Below are 16159 nucleotides of genomic sequence, written 5' to 3'. Positions count from 1 at the left end.
GCTGTGTTTAAAAGCCACAATTTTCGTCATCGTGCGACTTTGCACCCCTTTCTTGTCACGTACCACCATCACAAACACCACCACACTTGTGTGATAATTTTTTCACTAGCAGTATGGCCCCCAACAGATCTTTCGTCCATCGTGATGTAGCACGCGAGTTTTATGTCAGCATGCGGACCACGGCTGAAACACTCATCTTCAACAGCTTCCACCATGTTTGAGTGTTGTGATATTGCATGCGCATTGCACCAAGTCGAAACGAAGCTGCTGAGTGCCGCGCTTGCTGTGAAAGGAACTGTGGTTGCTAACAGCGCAATCATAGGCAGTGTCCACGCAGCTCTGCAGGCACGCGCACAACCTACGCACACAGAATTTAAACTAAACTACTGAGCACTGCACCGCATCTGCTGCAGACGAAACCGTAATTTATAGCAATGCAATTGCATTTTTCAAGGCATGTGCAGCTTACACAGCCGAATTAAGAGGTAACTGCTGTTTGCTGGTGATTCACAATCATGGACGGTGACTATGCAGGTCTGAAGGCATATCACAAAAACAAAACTGCTGTCACTATTGACGCGATCGTTGATTGTGCTCTTGCAGTTCACATTTGCCATGTAAAAACTAAACTATAGTTGGGTATAACTTTAGAAGGCAGTGGCATTTTCTCCTCAAAGGCGGATGCACACGAGCCTCCACCAATACGCGCGCACTTCAGGTGACGTCATGAGCCGGACGGCCAGTGACCCCGCTGACGGAGAACTATATTTCTTTAGTCGCGGAGACAATTGGCTGCTGCGCTTCGGTCATCTGGGCGGGGCCTCTCCTGTCTTCTAAAGTTGTACCCGACTATAGTTTGATGCAGGCACTGAAGCCTTGGTTGCCAACAGTGCGGTAGTGGATGGCGACCACGCTTTCCTGAAGAGCCCACGACCAACGCGTTGTCACGTGCAGTGGTAAACACAAATGGGCATGGAGCGTTCTGGCTATCCTCTTATTACCGTACGGTTCATGCTGTTCACGATGGCAGTGTAGATTGTGCCACTTCATTTCTGTTGGAAACACTGTTTTCCTCTTTTGTGTCACACATTTGCGGCACTTAGCGCACTCCAAAAATCGTCTGAGTTGACCGGGCTGTGGCCAGATATAATTGAATTAATGATAGTTTGACGCCATAAACAATGCATGTGATTACGGGGACCAGGAAATAAGTCCAAATTAAGAAGCTTTAATGAATAAACGTGGCCACCTTGATGTGTTTCCGGCCTTTTGGTACTCTCAGCACATCGATTGTAGTGGTGGGCATGCTTGCTGAAGTAAGAAGGGACCTGTGGCCTAATTGTTGCCTTACGCCGTACAGTTGTTGTACGATTGCCTTGACTCTGGTAGTTTACAAATGCTTGATTTTTAGCCGCACACAAAGCACTTACAAAAATAAAAATTCCCCTGAAAGACAGCAAGAGAAAAATTCATCAAACACTGTTAACTAAATGGCAGCAGCAGTGGAACTTGTGTACAAACAATAAGCCCCATCTAGTAAAGCCCATCCTTGGAGAATGGAAGACCTGTCGTCCCCAAGAATTATTTGTTGAAGTTATATTATCCCGACTCCGGTATTGGGGCACACACACCTGACCCACAACTTTTTGTTCGCAAATGATGAACAACCAACATGTGAAAAATGTCAAGAACCATTAACAGTAATACACATATTGATCACATGTCCCCATAATGATACACAGAGACCACAATATTCGGCCAGCTATACAAACATCACATGCCTCCCCCCTACCCTACTCTGCTTCTTGGAGATGATCCACTTGTACCCTTGACTTCTGTGCTAAGCTTCTTAAAAGAATCTGGCTTTTTAAATAAGCTTTAAAACGGCATCATGTCAATGTTCATTACTTAACATCTTGTGACTGGCGCAGCATAGCCTTAGCTGCTTTTGCACAATAAAAACCGAATTAACATACTAACGAACAAATGTTTGATTATTTGAGCCACTTCATGGCACCACCACTATATTCATTAAAGTACAAGGACTGTAGAAATTACTCACATATTAGAGTGAGCCATTCGTTATGGTTGCATTATGGTCTGTTGGATGGGCTATCTGTATCAGTGTCGTATAATTGAGTCAGCGGCAGTTTAAAAGGGCACATCTTTTATGATAAAGCGCTTGAAGCTGACCTTATGAAAACTTACTAGCAAAGTGCATTAGATACACTCCAAAATTATCAGAAACATGTTCATTTTACTGATGTGATAAGGACATGCTTATGAAAAAGGCTCACTTTTCACTTGCTTGACTTTGCGTTCTTGCTTCTAGGCCCCACCTTCAGTGCCAGCAGGTGTCTTCTCGCCAGAGTTCAAGGACCTCGTTGATCGTTGGTTAGTAACAGTCATTGAGCTTTTTCACCATACTTGCAGGCTTTCTTACTCTGTTCACTGCAGTTGTTGCTGTCTTATTCTTATTTTGCTTTCTTGTTCTTATTCGACTAGGCTTTCTTATTCTTTTCTTGTTCACACCTGTTCACACCTGTTCACACGCAACCAAGTATTGCGACATTAGATGACTGCAGCCTGTCTTTGTTTTTGTGGTGTGAACAAGGTGCACAGAAAGCAGTACTAGTAGTGTCGGTGATCCTTGCTTATTCACCGTTTATAGATGGCTGACAATTGAAATTAGTCACATTTTAAAGAGGCGTAAGCTCTGCCTTCTTGTAATAATTTGAAATTCATTCAAAACACCTTGTGATGACTTAGTAGTTTATGTAAAAATTATGGCATTCTATATCCCGTTGAGGCACAATGACCACATATGTGGATGCAACTTGTTTCTGCCAGTTCTTTGAACCAGTGGCCGAAAGAATTGAACCTTCTGCATAGTCATTGTGTCTTCACTTAACCTCAGTATGCTGCGTATGACTAGCTGATCACCTTTGTGAAGGCACTACAATGTTTGTCGGGTCGTTCAGCATGCTGTGTTCCACGACCAATGTCAAAATTATTTTTCTTTGCTTGATAATGAAACAGCCAAAAACAAATTGCGCATGCATCTAAAGCCTATGATTTGGTTCTTTTGATGCAAAAATGGAACATGACTGACTGCAGAATAATGAAGTGTTTAATCACATGCTAATTGCAATTAATTACTGAAACTTGCACAAAACAACATATTGCTTCATTTTCTTTTTTGGAATGTAATATCGAGAGCCTTGTAATTACGTATTTACTCGAATCTAGGCTGATGTTTTGTTAGAAAAAAATGATGTGCGAAAGTGGGGGGGCCGGCATTCTACGGTAGCTGCACAGGTGACGTGGTTGCTAGGCTCAGCGGTGGAGTAGTGGTCCCCACGGCTACACAGGCGAGCCGCGTGGTCGGCTTCGCACTGACCATTGTTCTGAAATCTCGCAGTCCGACGTTCATGCGGCGAGGGCGGCGAGGGTCGTTGAGCCGGTGAGCTTTCACGCCGGCAAGGGTGTATTGTGTCACATGATTACGGCGCCGGCGATTGCCATGCACTTTGACACCCTCTCCTCCCTTCTTCTTGCGTGGCGGGGAGTTGACAGTTTTCTGGCAGCGATTGCTCAGTGCAGTCGTCTTGGTAGGGTTTTGGAAGTGTCGCACTTTAACCGCATGCTCGCGAAACACCTGCGCGATGGCACCAACCAAGCGGTGCCACTACAGCACGGCCTTTAAGCGAAAGGTCGTTCTTCACATGGAGACAGCTTCAAACCTGCACGCGCAGCATGAGTTCGGCATGCACGAAAAGAACGCGCGATGATGGCGCAAACAACAGGCCGAACTGTTAAGCTGTGCAGCAACCCGCATGGCGTTCACTGGACCAAAAACAAGCCAACACCATGAGGCGGAAAAAGTTGTTGCCGATTTTATCAGGGAATTAAGGGAAGCGGGAATGCCCGTGACGACCGAGATTATTCAGGCAAAGCCAGGGAAGTTGCCAACGTGAAGGGTGTCACATGAGCCAATTTTAAAGCAAGCAGAGGCTGGGCAATGCGCTTCATGAAACTGTTCGGGTTCAGCCCGAGACGATGGACCTCCTTGTGTCAGAAGCTGCCCGCTGACTTTGAGGAAAAGCTTGTCAAGTTTCAGTGCTACGTGATGGATAAACGGTGGGAAAAGGGCTACCAACTGGGGCAAATTGCAAACACCGACCAGACTGGTGTTCTTCGACCTGCCAATGGCATAAGGGTGACAAAAAGGGTTACGAAGGAAGTCAGACTTAGGACGGTGAGTTACGAAAAGCAGTGAACGACAGTAATGTTGTGCTGCACCGCCGATAGACGAAAACTCCCCCCATACGTAATATTCAAGTGCAAGACTACCAGCGGGCGAAAAGTTCCCCGGAAATGTTGTGCACGTTCACGGCAAAGGTTCGATGTCCAGCGGCTTGATGGAGAACTGGGCGAAAACAATTTGGGAACGCCGTCTAGGGGCCACGTTGTGCAAGCAGTCACTTCTAGTCCTCGACTCCTATCGTGGCCATCTGACTGATGGCGTGAAGACTATGGACAGACATCGCTGTTATCCCTGGTGGCATGACTAGCCAACTCCAACCGCTTGACGTCACCATTAATAAGCCCTTTAAAGGTAGGCTTCGCAAGCACTGTACTGACTGGCTTACATCGGAAGAACATCAGCTCACCCCAGCCGGGCGCATTAAACGTGCTTCGCTCGGCCAGCTGGCAAACTGCATCGCCGCGGCGTGGAACAAAATTCCAGATGAAACAATCAATAGAGATTTCAAAAAGTGTTGTATTTCAAACGTGATGGACGGAAGCGAGGATGATGCCTTCTGGGATGAACTCGGCAACAAAGAGGACAGCGATGCTACGGACGATGATGACTGCAAATAATTTATATACGTACGTATAACTTTATACGTACATGCCTAAGGGGTGCATTCTTACGCAATAAAAATGATGGGTTTTCTACTGATGAAACGGTGTTCTTTTTTTCTCATTCGGCCTGCATTCGAGGTCAGTTTTTTTTTCTTTCTTTATTGGCCTTGCGAATTCCGGGGGTCGGCCTGCAATCGAGGGCGGCCTAGATTCGAGTAAATACGGTATGTTGTGTTTATTTGACACATTTGCAGACACTGCATCATAATTTGCACCTGAAGGGGATATTTCTCACAAAAGTAGGGAGAGCTGGGCAAGTTTATGTGATAACATAATTGCACTGTTTATTAATCGTGCTGTGTTTTTCATCTCTTTTTGCGTGATATCGCAGCTTGAAGAGGAATCCAAACGAGCGAGGAGATTTGAAGACATTAATGGTAAGTAAGGTGCTTTCGTTGCTTGATAGGGCCAGCCATTCTGTATGCAATGGAGACTCGGTAAACATAAATATCAACAGAATTGCGGCTTAAATGGAACAACTGCCTCTAACATCATTGGTTTTGTGCTTGAATTCCACACCCCCCTGTTTCATTGCTCAGTAAATGCAACTCCTGTTGAATGGAACATAATTTCCTGGTCTTTTCATGTTCTGTTTAATGAGAGTCTACTGTACAGCCAAATCCCGCTATAGCAAACCTCAGATTAACGATTGTTTCAGATTAACGATTGTTTCAGATTAAGGAATATTTTGAAAATCTCCTTCCAAATGTCCATTGGTTTAATGTAAAAATATTTCACTGCTATGAATTTCAGTGTACCGAATGTTTCAGAATAACATATCGAATTGTGTTGCCCTTGTGCCTCAACAACACTTTAATATAACGAATTGCGAACTTAAAAGGTTACTTGCGGACAATGTCCAGCTCCGCACGAGATCAGTGGCTCCGTATGTGTCAATATCATCATCACCGGAACTCCTGCTTATTTCTCTAAGCGCCTGCCCTATTCTAAATGTGTGACAGCCCTATTGGCATCACCATCACCTGTACTTCTCATCAGGCTTCGCCTAGCTGCCTCTGTTATGTCGGACGGCTACGTCTACACTTGTTGCACGGCTGTTTTGCTCGCCATTAGCTTCGTGTCTGTACATTTGCAATGAGCTCCGGAAGCAGCATGAAAGAAACGTGGTGGCAATTACCAGAGGTGTCTTATTCAGCAAGACAGTGAAAAATGCAACGCAAGTGACCTATGGGATGAAGTCGCATGAAGACTTGCCATGGATGCTTCAAGTAACATTTGAACACTTAACTCTGTGCAGTCGGTGTGATGACGATGTATGCACATCGGCTGAACTGACGACCAATGAGATCAACACTATTTTTTGTGATCAAGGGAAACAGCGACGAGGACTACGAGAGCAAAGGCGATGCTAAAACAGCGCACGTGAACTAATGCAAAGAATCTCTGTCTAACGCCGACGTTTCGAAGTGCACAACAAGGATGCACACTTTGAAGAGCTTGTCTTGCAGCAGTTGAGCTGCACCCATCAGCCAAAGGTCACGGTCTTCAAATAAACATGCACTCATTCCCATAGGTCGGCAAAAAATGTGGAGCTCACTCAGACTCACTCATGAAATGTATTTTGACCTTAGAGCTCACTCAGACTCAGTCTCACGAAAATTTTCGTCAACCGGACTCACTCGGACTCAGACTCACCAAAATATCAGTCACTCGGACTCACTCAGACTTACGGCTCTATCTGAGTCTGAGTGAGTCGACTCATGAGTCTGTTAGCGTAGGATTAGCTTTTTTGATCGTGGTGTCAATGCTCTTTAAGACCATGATTGGTGCTCTATTTGGCGCCTTTTTTATCTCGTACCTTCATATATGAGTTATCAGTGGTTGCAATTCAGTAAGGACATATTTATTGAGAGATGGCTCACACGTGATATTTTTACCATGAACTTCCTGTGAAAGCGCTTGCAGGGGGGCCCCTTGCCTCCCTCTGTAACTCACGCCTCTGATCAACAAATATTGAGCTGGCGTATGAACACTAGTGCTTTGAAGTATCTGTAAGTCGATGGGAGTATAAACGTCAGCCGACATAAGGCTGATAGTAATGCTGAAGTTGTGTAAATAGAACCATAGGTCGCCCCGCCACGGTGGTTTAGTGGTTATGGCACTCGACTGCTGACCCGAAGGTCGCGGGATCGAATCCCGGCCGCGGTGGCTGCATTTTCGATGGAGGCGAAAATGTTTGAGGCCCGTGTACAGTAGAACCCCGCTGTTACGTTCCTCACTGCTGCGTTTTCGCGGCTGTTACGTCGTTTTCCGCCGGTCCCGGCATAGCTCCCATAGGATACAATGTATTGGGAACCCCGCTGTTACGTCGTAACTTTCGGACCGTTCCCGTATGATACGTCGCGAAGTGCGCCCGGAGCCGACCGAGTGACTACCAAAGAGAGCAGCCATGGTGCATTTTCACGCAGCTTGGCCTCGTTTGACCGTAATATTAGCCGAATGAGAGGCGCAAGCAACAGAATCTTTCAATTGATGCAAACAAAAGCATGGCCTTCGAGATTCAAATTGCAAAGATGGCGTCTATGACGTAACTGCTCGCGAAAGCAAGGCCTTCGAGATTGGCATTTACTATTGACAAAAGCATAGCCTCTGAGATTTGCATTGCACAAACATGGCGTGTATGACGTAATTGCTTGCGAAAGCAAGGCCTTCGAGATTGGCATTCACTTCTGCCATCGCGTTGGCGTAGACTCATCATCATCGTTATTTGTCGGAGAACGGGAGGAGTTCGAGCTGGTTGGAGCTCGCATGGTCGTGCGTGCGGTTCGCGGTCGGACTCGCCGCGCCGGTCATGATTGCGTGCGCTTAGTTCTTTCACGCCTTCAGCTGTTGGTGTTAAAAAAATCACATACGTTGATTACATTTCTGTGGATAAGGCCGTCCTAAGCTCCGCGTTTCTATCCATCGACTAGATCGCGGCTGAGCGCGCCAATTTTCGTGCTGCTCGTAAGAATTGAAATAAAATTCTGTACCACTAAATATTTTGCCGTTTTTCCTGTTTTTCGGCTCTTACGTTTCCCGTCTCTTACGTTTATTTCCTGCGGTCCCTTCAAAAACGTATCAGCGGGGTTCTACTGTACTTAGATTTAGGTGCACGTTAAAGAACCCCAGGTTGTCGAAATTTCCGGAGCCCTCCACTACAGCGTCTCTCATAATCATATCGTGGTTTTGGGACGTTAAACCCCAGATATTATTATAAAACCATAGGTCGACAAAAAAATGTGGAGCTCGCTCAGACTCGCTCAAGAAATATATTTTGCGCTTAGGGGTCACTCAGACTCACTGAAGTTTTCCTCAACCGGACTCACTAAAATTTTTTTCAACCGGACTCACTTGGACTCGCACTCACCAAAATATTACTCACCTGGACTCGCTCAGATTCACGGTTCGATCTGAGTCTCAGTGAGTCGACTCGGGTGAATTTGCCAACCTATGCTTGTTCCGGAATACTTCATGTTTTTTTTCCCTGAGCTTATCAGAGAATAACGCGATCGCGAATGTATACCCAGCAACAGTAGGCGACTCCTTTGGTTGCATTTATGATTTTTATTGCGAATTTTTTATTTTCTCACTACAACGATTTTTCAGGATGGACGATTTGTAGCGGTCCCTTGAGATTCGTTGTATCAAGATTTGACTGTACACTGGCTCTTTGGAAGTTGCAAATACACATATATTTTACTGTTTTCTGTCATGACTAAAGCACAGAAATTAGAAGTGCTTTTTCTAGAATCACGACGGTTACTACGAAAGTTTGCTTGTCACTTCCCATGATGGTGGCTTTAAAATTGGACGGACAAAGGAAGTGATTGTGTGCATTCTCGATGCTATCACCTTACATCCTCTAAATCACTGGTATATCAGCCTGCCTTTTAATGTAGGTTTATTTTGGAGGGTAAACAAGAAAAGGCACGGAGGTTTAACCAGATATATCTTTAGTCTTTTCATCTCTGCCTCAGCCGCGTTCGTCGCCCTCGCTCGCGCGCTTTTACCGAAGGGTAAAACACATGATGCGCGGGGAATGTTATCGATTTGGAGTTTATACGGAACATGACTGCGATGCCGACGGCAAAAACCTGTTCAGAATGTCCATATAATGGCTATCGCAATAAAATTATATCACGGATCTTAAAAAGGCCTACTGCTATGTAACTGCAATTCTTGTGCAATCGCATTCTTTTTGTTGTTTCTTTTTCACATTTTTATGAACTGAACCTAGTTTGCAGAACCTTTCTTTTTTCAATTATTTCATGCGTTTCTTACTCGGGCTGGATAGGTCGCATAGTATTTAAAGAGGTAGTATAGTTCATACCTGGCGATACTTTCTTCAAAGGCTGCTTCAGTGTTACGTCTATCCTAGGCCAACTTAAAATATGTACTTGTCCCCCCAAGTTGCTACAAATCTGTTTTTCAAGCTCCTGAAATGACATAAAAAATTCCGCTAACTGCTCCAAATCAAGGTTCTCCTGCTCCAAAATTGCAATTTTGCTGCTCTTAAAACTGCTCCCAAATCAATTTCAGCCGTCTCACCCCTGCATATGGTTAAACACATCTTTATTTACTGACGAAACCTGCACCAGTCATTTCTGTTTGGTACAAAATCTATGTGGAGGCCGCAGTTCTCGTCACTTTGTGACTTATAGGCAGCCTTGGTGGTGACAGCCTCATTGACTTTTTTCACAATGCAGCAGTGTAGCAGGATGTGTATCTACATCTAGTAGATGTGCTTTTAACTACTGTATGCATATGCGAATTATTCCTCACCAGTAAGTCTGCCCCAGTCTAGCTGTGGCAGATTTGATGCCAGCCTGCAGGCCACAGTAAAATCTCATCCTCAGTGTGGTTTCTGCAGTGTTTTCAAGATTGCATGACTTGCAGTATGTGAAAATAAAGATATTGCTTGGTGTGATTGATGCAGATATATCGAAAGAAGGGGAGTTTTTTTCGAAGGGCTCGTTTCTTTGTCAGGCTCAACTGAACAAATCCAACAGACAATTGCTTTCCTTGGTTTAATGCAGATATGTATATCTATAGCCACATTGGATGTGAGCACTAATGGCAGCCAAGCAGCTGTCGAAGGCATGCTGCCAGTGCAGGAATGAAAAGGTGCGATGCATACCTGTTCTCATGGGGTCCCTACTGATGACTATATCAGTGCGGACTACACTGCTTTGTTTGGGATTGAACACAATTGGTACACTAGCTGCGCTCCACGCTCGCCATACTTGGGTGTCATCCTAGTTAACTGGTGTGGGGCCATATGAGCCCTGAATTAACCGATGTTTGATGCCGATAAATTATGCATTCATAACTGAAATGTGGTGACCCTTTGCTCTTGCGTCTACTTGCAGAACCATCCATACGTGCGGACATCGGAGCAAGAGAAAGTGGATTTTGCGGGCTGGGTGTGCCAAACCATGGGCTTGGACCCCTCGACTCCAACAAAGCTTACTCCCGAGGGACAGGCCTGACTTCCATAATGGTCAAAAAGAAAGCAATGGAGGAGCACAGCTGCTCTCAGCCTATGAAGACGGCCAGTGCGTTCGCAACGGGGCCGAACACGCGTGCGATCCCTGCCTCCTCTTCCAACCCACACGTCTCTCTCTTGTGGGCACAGGGCTCTCAATGGGTCTACTGCTCCCCCTCTCTTCCCCTTTCCCGTCGACTTCCTGTTGCCTCCAAGCTATGTCTCCATCTGAGGCACCAGTTTCACCACTGGCCATCGCATGGACGGATGGATCAAACGAATGTACCCGCACATAACATTTGCAGATGGGAAGGAGTCTGCCACAACAGTGCGGTTGTTCCAGAAGTTATAGAGAACAGATGCTTATGAATTGGCTGACAGATTCTGAAGGCTTGTGTTTAAGTGGAGCAGTTTGGAGAGGATGTGAGGGCAGTTTGTTTGCACACCTGCTTCATCCTCGCATGTACGCAGCAGCAGTTACAGCGGAAAACTTAGTTGATGCAATTCTCAAAAAGAGCGTGCCCAGTTAGTCTCTTGGGTACTTTAACCTTCTCGGCCGAGGGTGATCCTTCCCTTTTCGAGGGGTGATCGATTTCGCACCAGTAACGCTGCTGGTGTTGTGTATAGAGAGCGCAGTTTTCTCTTCATCATTGCATGTCGCTTATTATTTAGTTGTTCTGCGATATAAAGAGCAGCTGGCCTTCTGGTCAGCACGCGAGGGAACGCATTCAGATTGCTGCTGTTCTGCAATGCAGTTAATGTAACTGTTTTGTGGAGGTTATGGCTACCATCGTCTTTCGTTTCACCGACACGAAGTAACAGCATGCACTTCCTGCTGCAAGTAGTCGCAAGGTTTGCTGCAGTAGAGCTCTTTTAGTTCTTTTACTCATTCATGCCATTCAGCTGCAATTCATGCTCTTGCTTTCGCTACCCAAACTTTCGCCATACCAAATTACAGGGTCATACCAAACTATAGGCAAGTGCCTGCTCATTGAAGTTGTAGTTTACTTGGCAGGACTTGCAGCCAATGTGAACCTGAGTCCTTTTGCTTTGGATTGTGCAGCACCTTTTGTGTCATTCCTTCTCGTGTGATGACTTGTGCCTACAGTGTGTGCTTAGGTGTTTAAAGGGAGATAAAGGTGGCTTGTTGGGCGAGTCGGCACACTGTATACTTGGTATGGGTATGCCGACAGCTAAAAAAGATAGATGGAAAGAACTTGAGGCAGGAGATGGAGAAAGGAACAGGAAGGGTGGCGATTCAAAGGAACATTGGCACAGTGATCTTGCCTTTCACTGCATCTCAGGTACTTGTTAACTCGATAACTGCACATGCAGCTATGTGAAAGCTGCTAAATGGGCTCTTGCGTTTGTGTTTCACTAAGCTCTTCAATGCATTCGACGTGGTATAAGACTGGCTGTCCGTTGTCACTTTCAATAGAATTCTGGGTGCCTATTTTTTTGTCCTCTTTCCACTCTTATTCTGCTAAGTTCTGAATGTTCTATCAGTGGCTCGATGTGGCTTTTGACCACTGATTATGGGCCGATTGGCACTTATGTCGGTTGTTTACAATGCCGCGAGACCAGAATCTGACCTCTGTAATGCAGCATATGGCCTGCTTAATTAATGCCTGAAGCTTCACTAAAGTTCTTGAATATCTCAAACTGGCTGTATAAGAAGGCATTGTTATCGGTTGCAGGTTCCATTCTGTAATTACAGAATTGACACCTATGTAACAAAGGACAGAGGCAACGTTGTGTCACTTCTAGCATAAGAAATTGAGTTGCGATGAATGAAAACTACGATCTCTGGTGATGTCCGAGGCTTTTGGCTTACCTTGCTGGACACAACATCATAGCAATGTAACGCAGCCTGAAGCATCATGGAAAGCATTTTTTAAAAAATCGTTCATGTGTACCGATTTTACTTTGACCAGGATGTGTTAAAGGTTGTGCCTTTGAGATAGTGGACGCAGCTTGATTGCATTTGTGGTCTTTTTTTGTAAATGCGGCATAGTTTTGTTGCATTGTGTATCATGTTAGTATCCATTTTCAGTGTGAATGGCCATGAATTAGTTTTCTTTACATTAGATTACACTCAAAATAAAAAACTGCTAGAGCAGCTATTGGATGTCGTTAAGGTTATTACATGTGTAACACAGGCAACAAACATGATATAAGAGCAGGCTTCTCATGGCTGGAAAGTAAAAGGTGCATCGTTACAGTTATATAATCTAACATTGCCTGCTACAGCAAACCATGACTGAGGCCTTCGAGCAGTGCTGAACAGTGCATGCAAAAACTTGAGCAGATGCCTCCAGGTTGCTCATTTATTCAAATGTCTGCAAAGCTTGTACGTGCACCAGGGTAGGTTTCAAGCGAGGCTACTTTACAAACCTTGCTTTACTGTCTCTATAATGTAGGCTCCACCACTTCACTCTTCCAGTGTGAGGGGAAGTCCAGACACTGTCACTTCAGGCCTATGACTGGCTTACTACCGGTGTTGCGCACTCGGCAGTCAAGCCCAATGCGTGGGGTACAAATACATGTTCATTGGAGTGTTGATACAGACACTCTTCAACAAGAAGCTAAGGAGGAAGTGTTACATTTGTACACATGACACCCTTATAGCGAGCGAGGATGGTAATGTCTCTGTTCACACTGTTGCATGCATTTGTGCTCTTTGCCCTTGCTGGAAGCAATGTTCATTGAAAGGAGATTCGTAATTCGGTGCAGTACCTTTCTTGCATGTGAACTGCAGTTGTTCGACGAGTTGTTCTTGTGTTATCGCTCCTCTGCAATCTATGCACAACATTGTACATATATAATGTGCAAGCTGAAGAAAGTGGCCTGCTGATGTTGTGCAGACAGGAAGCACCTGCGAGGTAGTGTGTACATGGTGATTATATTCTTTAGGTCTCTTGAGCATGCAGTATCTTCGTTCTCGCTTGTGAATTCTCGTTTACACTGTAGGAACTCTTACTGTAAACCACCTGAGCAGTGTCTGAAGATGGTCTGGTGGAGAAATGTGTGGCACCCCGAAAGTGGACTGTATTTGAAAGTTTTCAGCAGCTTGGCCATCCCCAAGTCCGTCTGGTCACACTGCGGACACGGTGTTGCACAACTTCAAGACAGCAGCAGCTTGTAATTTTACAGGGTTATTTGTATAATTGAGCTGCAGATTGACTTCAAGAGCAGGTTATCTGTCGCGAAACCTACGGTCATCCTTGAAAGACTCGCTGATGTGCCACTATGGAACCTGGAATTGCAGCAGCGTGGAATTTTGCCCTGTCACTGTCCTGCCGCACCTTTGCCAACTGATGGATTGGTTGTGTCACAGCCTACTGTACAGCTTTTTTTGGGGGGACTCTTAATTTATTGATGACGGAGATGGTCTAGTGGTTTATGCCAGCAATGATGCTTCGCGTTGAGCAGAAAGTGTTGGTGAGGAGACTGGGAGCAGGCACAGCTTCGCCCTCACTGGGGGGGGGGGGGGGGGGTGTTGGTGAAACGTGATGTGGAAAAAAAAAAGGCCACTGGGTGTTCTGGTAGAGTACTCTAGGAAACATTCCCAAGCACGTGTCATCCTCGTATAAACTTTTATTTATTGAAGCAACTGTCCCATCTTTCTTTTTGTGCGAGTGGTTTGTTCTGGCTCCTGCAGCCTCGAGGTCTCATTTTTCAAAATGCTCCAATGAACAAGGGCACGTATGTGAGCAAAACAGAACAAGTGGATATGCACCTTGGGGAGCTGTGAAGCAGCTATGGGTCTACTATTACAAGCATCGAGTTTAACTCTGCGCGACTGCACTGTGTCTGAGTGTGTTATATTTTATTGATGCATGCCTTCCCGATTGGGAGGAACACGCTTACTACAGCTTTGTGGCGGCAACTGAGTGGACAATGCCCATTTTCCTTTCTTGTGCGCGGGTGTTCCATCAGTTGGCAATTGCCACCTTGTATCTATTGTTTCTGAGATGTTTGTGTTGCTTGTCCGAGAAGATTGTGTTGCTCTCAACGTTTTTTTGTGTAGGGACTTTTTGTTTGCCTCATGTAGCAAGAAGTGGTGAGGGGTCTGAAAAGCAGCAAGCATTTTGTTGACCAAAGAAATCCTTTGCTGCATCTCTGCAGGTGATACGACTATTTTAAAATATTTGAGTTTCAATAAAGTGGCCCGTGCATGAAAGTGTATTTGGGTATGACTGACTGTCTGGTCATCTTGAATCTTGCTGCACTTGGAAGAATTTTTCAAAGCAAGATTGCGCTCTTTGATAGTACTGTCAAAAGTGCAGAGCTGTTGCACATCACTTTCTGCATCTTGGCACGCTTTGTGCCTAGACTTTCCACCTAATGTGTTTTCTATCAGAAACTTGCAAAAAAAAAAAGGCCGGGAAAGTTAAGTAAAAATTAGGCAGATCTATTGCATCTGTTGGAATCTGTGTAATGAGAAGCTTTTGGGGAGTAGATTTCCAAGACTGTGAATCTTCTGCAATGCTTTCTGCGACACAGTTATTACATACTTGTCCGGCAAATTGGGGAGATGTGGAGTGTCATCTTGTTAGTTGACATGTTAATTGAGTAAGAAGCATTACCTCTGTGCCTCAATTTTGCATGCATAATAGGAGAGGTTGCAGCATGCACTGGTGCCAGCATATTAGTTTTCCGACTTGCTTAATTGGAAACATACTGTGTCCCCTTTCCCAGGAATTGCCCTCTGCAATCTCTGTTTTCATTACACCCACAGCATTACCATCTTCATTAGAAATTTGTATAACCGAAAAAAAAAATTCGGCAGATCCCACGCACTGTGGGAATCGATGTAATGCGAAGCAGCCAGGAAAGAGCTGCATACATCGCCTTGTTTGTCTTTGAGCCAAATGAAATCATTCATGCCATGGCATCTAGTCCACCATATATCGCATGTTTGCCATGCACGCATGCATGCACAATCTAGTGAACACCATGCCAATGAAACGCATATTCTGGTATATAAATGCATGACCTGTCGTTCACGCACTCGTGTCATGCCATACCAATTTTGGTATATATCACGTTAACAAAAATTGAAGGACCCTTAAGCTTCGCCTTTAAGAGTTGAACGCGATAGCGAAATCCTGCCCCTAGTGCGCACTTCAACCACGGGAGCGACTAAAAAGCCACCAAAACATGCCCGCGTTGCCAGACCCCTTTTTGGTGCTGTCCCTAGGAAATTCCAAGCGAGATGTACCTAGCCTAGTCCCGTGGTTCTACGCGGTTCTACGTGCGTGCGAGACGTTGATCATGCGATTTAACCATGGAAATGCAGATGGCTTGATTTAATGGACACATGAATTAAGGTGCATACTCGCTGCTTTCTTTGGAAAGGGCCACTATTTGACTATATAAGGGGCACGCAGTTCGCAAGGAGGGGGAGTGAGTTTTGTTCAGCTCAATGAGATCACAGCGCAGGCATAGCCACACAGTGCATTAGGTTTCATTTTTGTGTTAACCTTGCTGGCGTATCAAGCGCATTAGTTTACGAAGCTAGTTCGTTTTGGACGACGAAGTTTGAGACATGATCGGAACAGCTAGCGTGCTATATATTCATATGAGCTGCTGTTTGAGCCTTGTTTTGTGGTTCCAGAAAAGCCAGCTTTTCCCAAAAGGTGCCTTAGAAAAACGTTTAGCTCCAATTATTCCGTGATAGTCACCGAATAATCAATATTATTGCTTGTTTTAAACGAATGCTTGTGGCGATCGAGCCAC

The 16159-nt window shown here is 45.2% G+C and overlaps 1 protein-coding gene and 1 long non-coding RNA gene across 3 annotated transcripts in view; one reads left to right on the top strand and one right to left on the bottom strand.

The window, feature by feature from the left end:
• LOC119387336 (ceramide transfer protein) overlaps positions 1–16159 on the bottom strand; it is a 608660-nt gene that overhangs the window by 37975 nt on the left and 554526 nt on the right. The gene's annotated exons all lie outside the window — the stretch shown is intronic.
• On the top strand, positions 2292–14602 carry LOC119387334 (uncharacterized). The gene is made up of 3 exons (XR_005182484.2): positions 2292–2394; positions 5261–5306; positions 10302–14602. It is a non-coding gene; the product is annotated as an uncharacterized LOC119387334 (long non-coding RNA).

Source organism: Rhipicephalus sanguineus, chromosome 3 (genome assembly GCF_013339695.2).
Source record: "Rhipicephalus sanguineus isolate Rsan-2018 chromosome 3, BIME_Rsan_1.4, whole genome shotgun sequence".
Classification (NCBI taxonomy): domain Eukaryota; kingdom Metazoa; phylum Arthropoda; class Arachnida; order Ixodida; family Ixodidae; genus Rhipicephalus; species Rhipicephalus sanguineus.
This window is presented reverse-complemented; position numbering and strand designations above follow the sequence as displayed.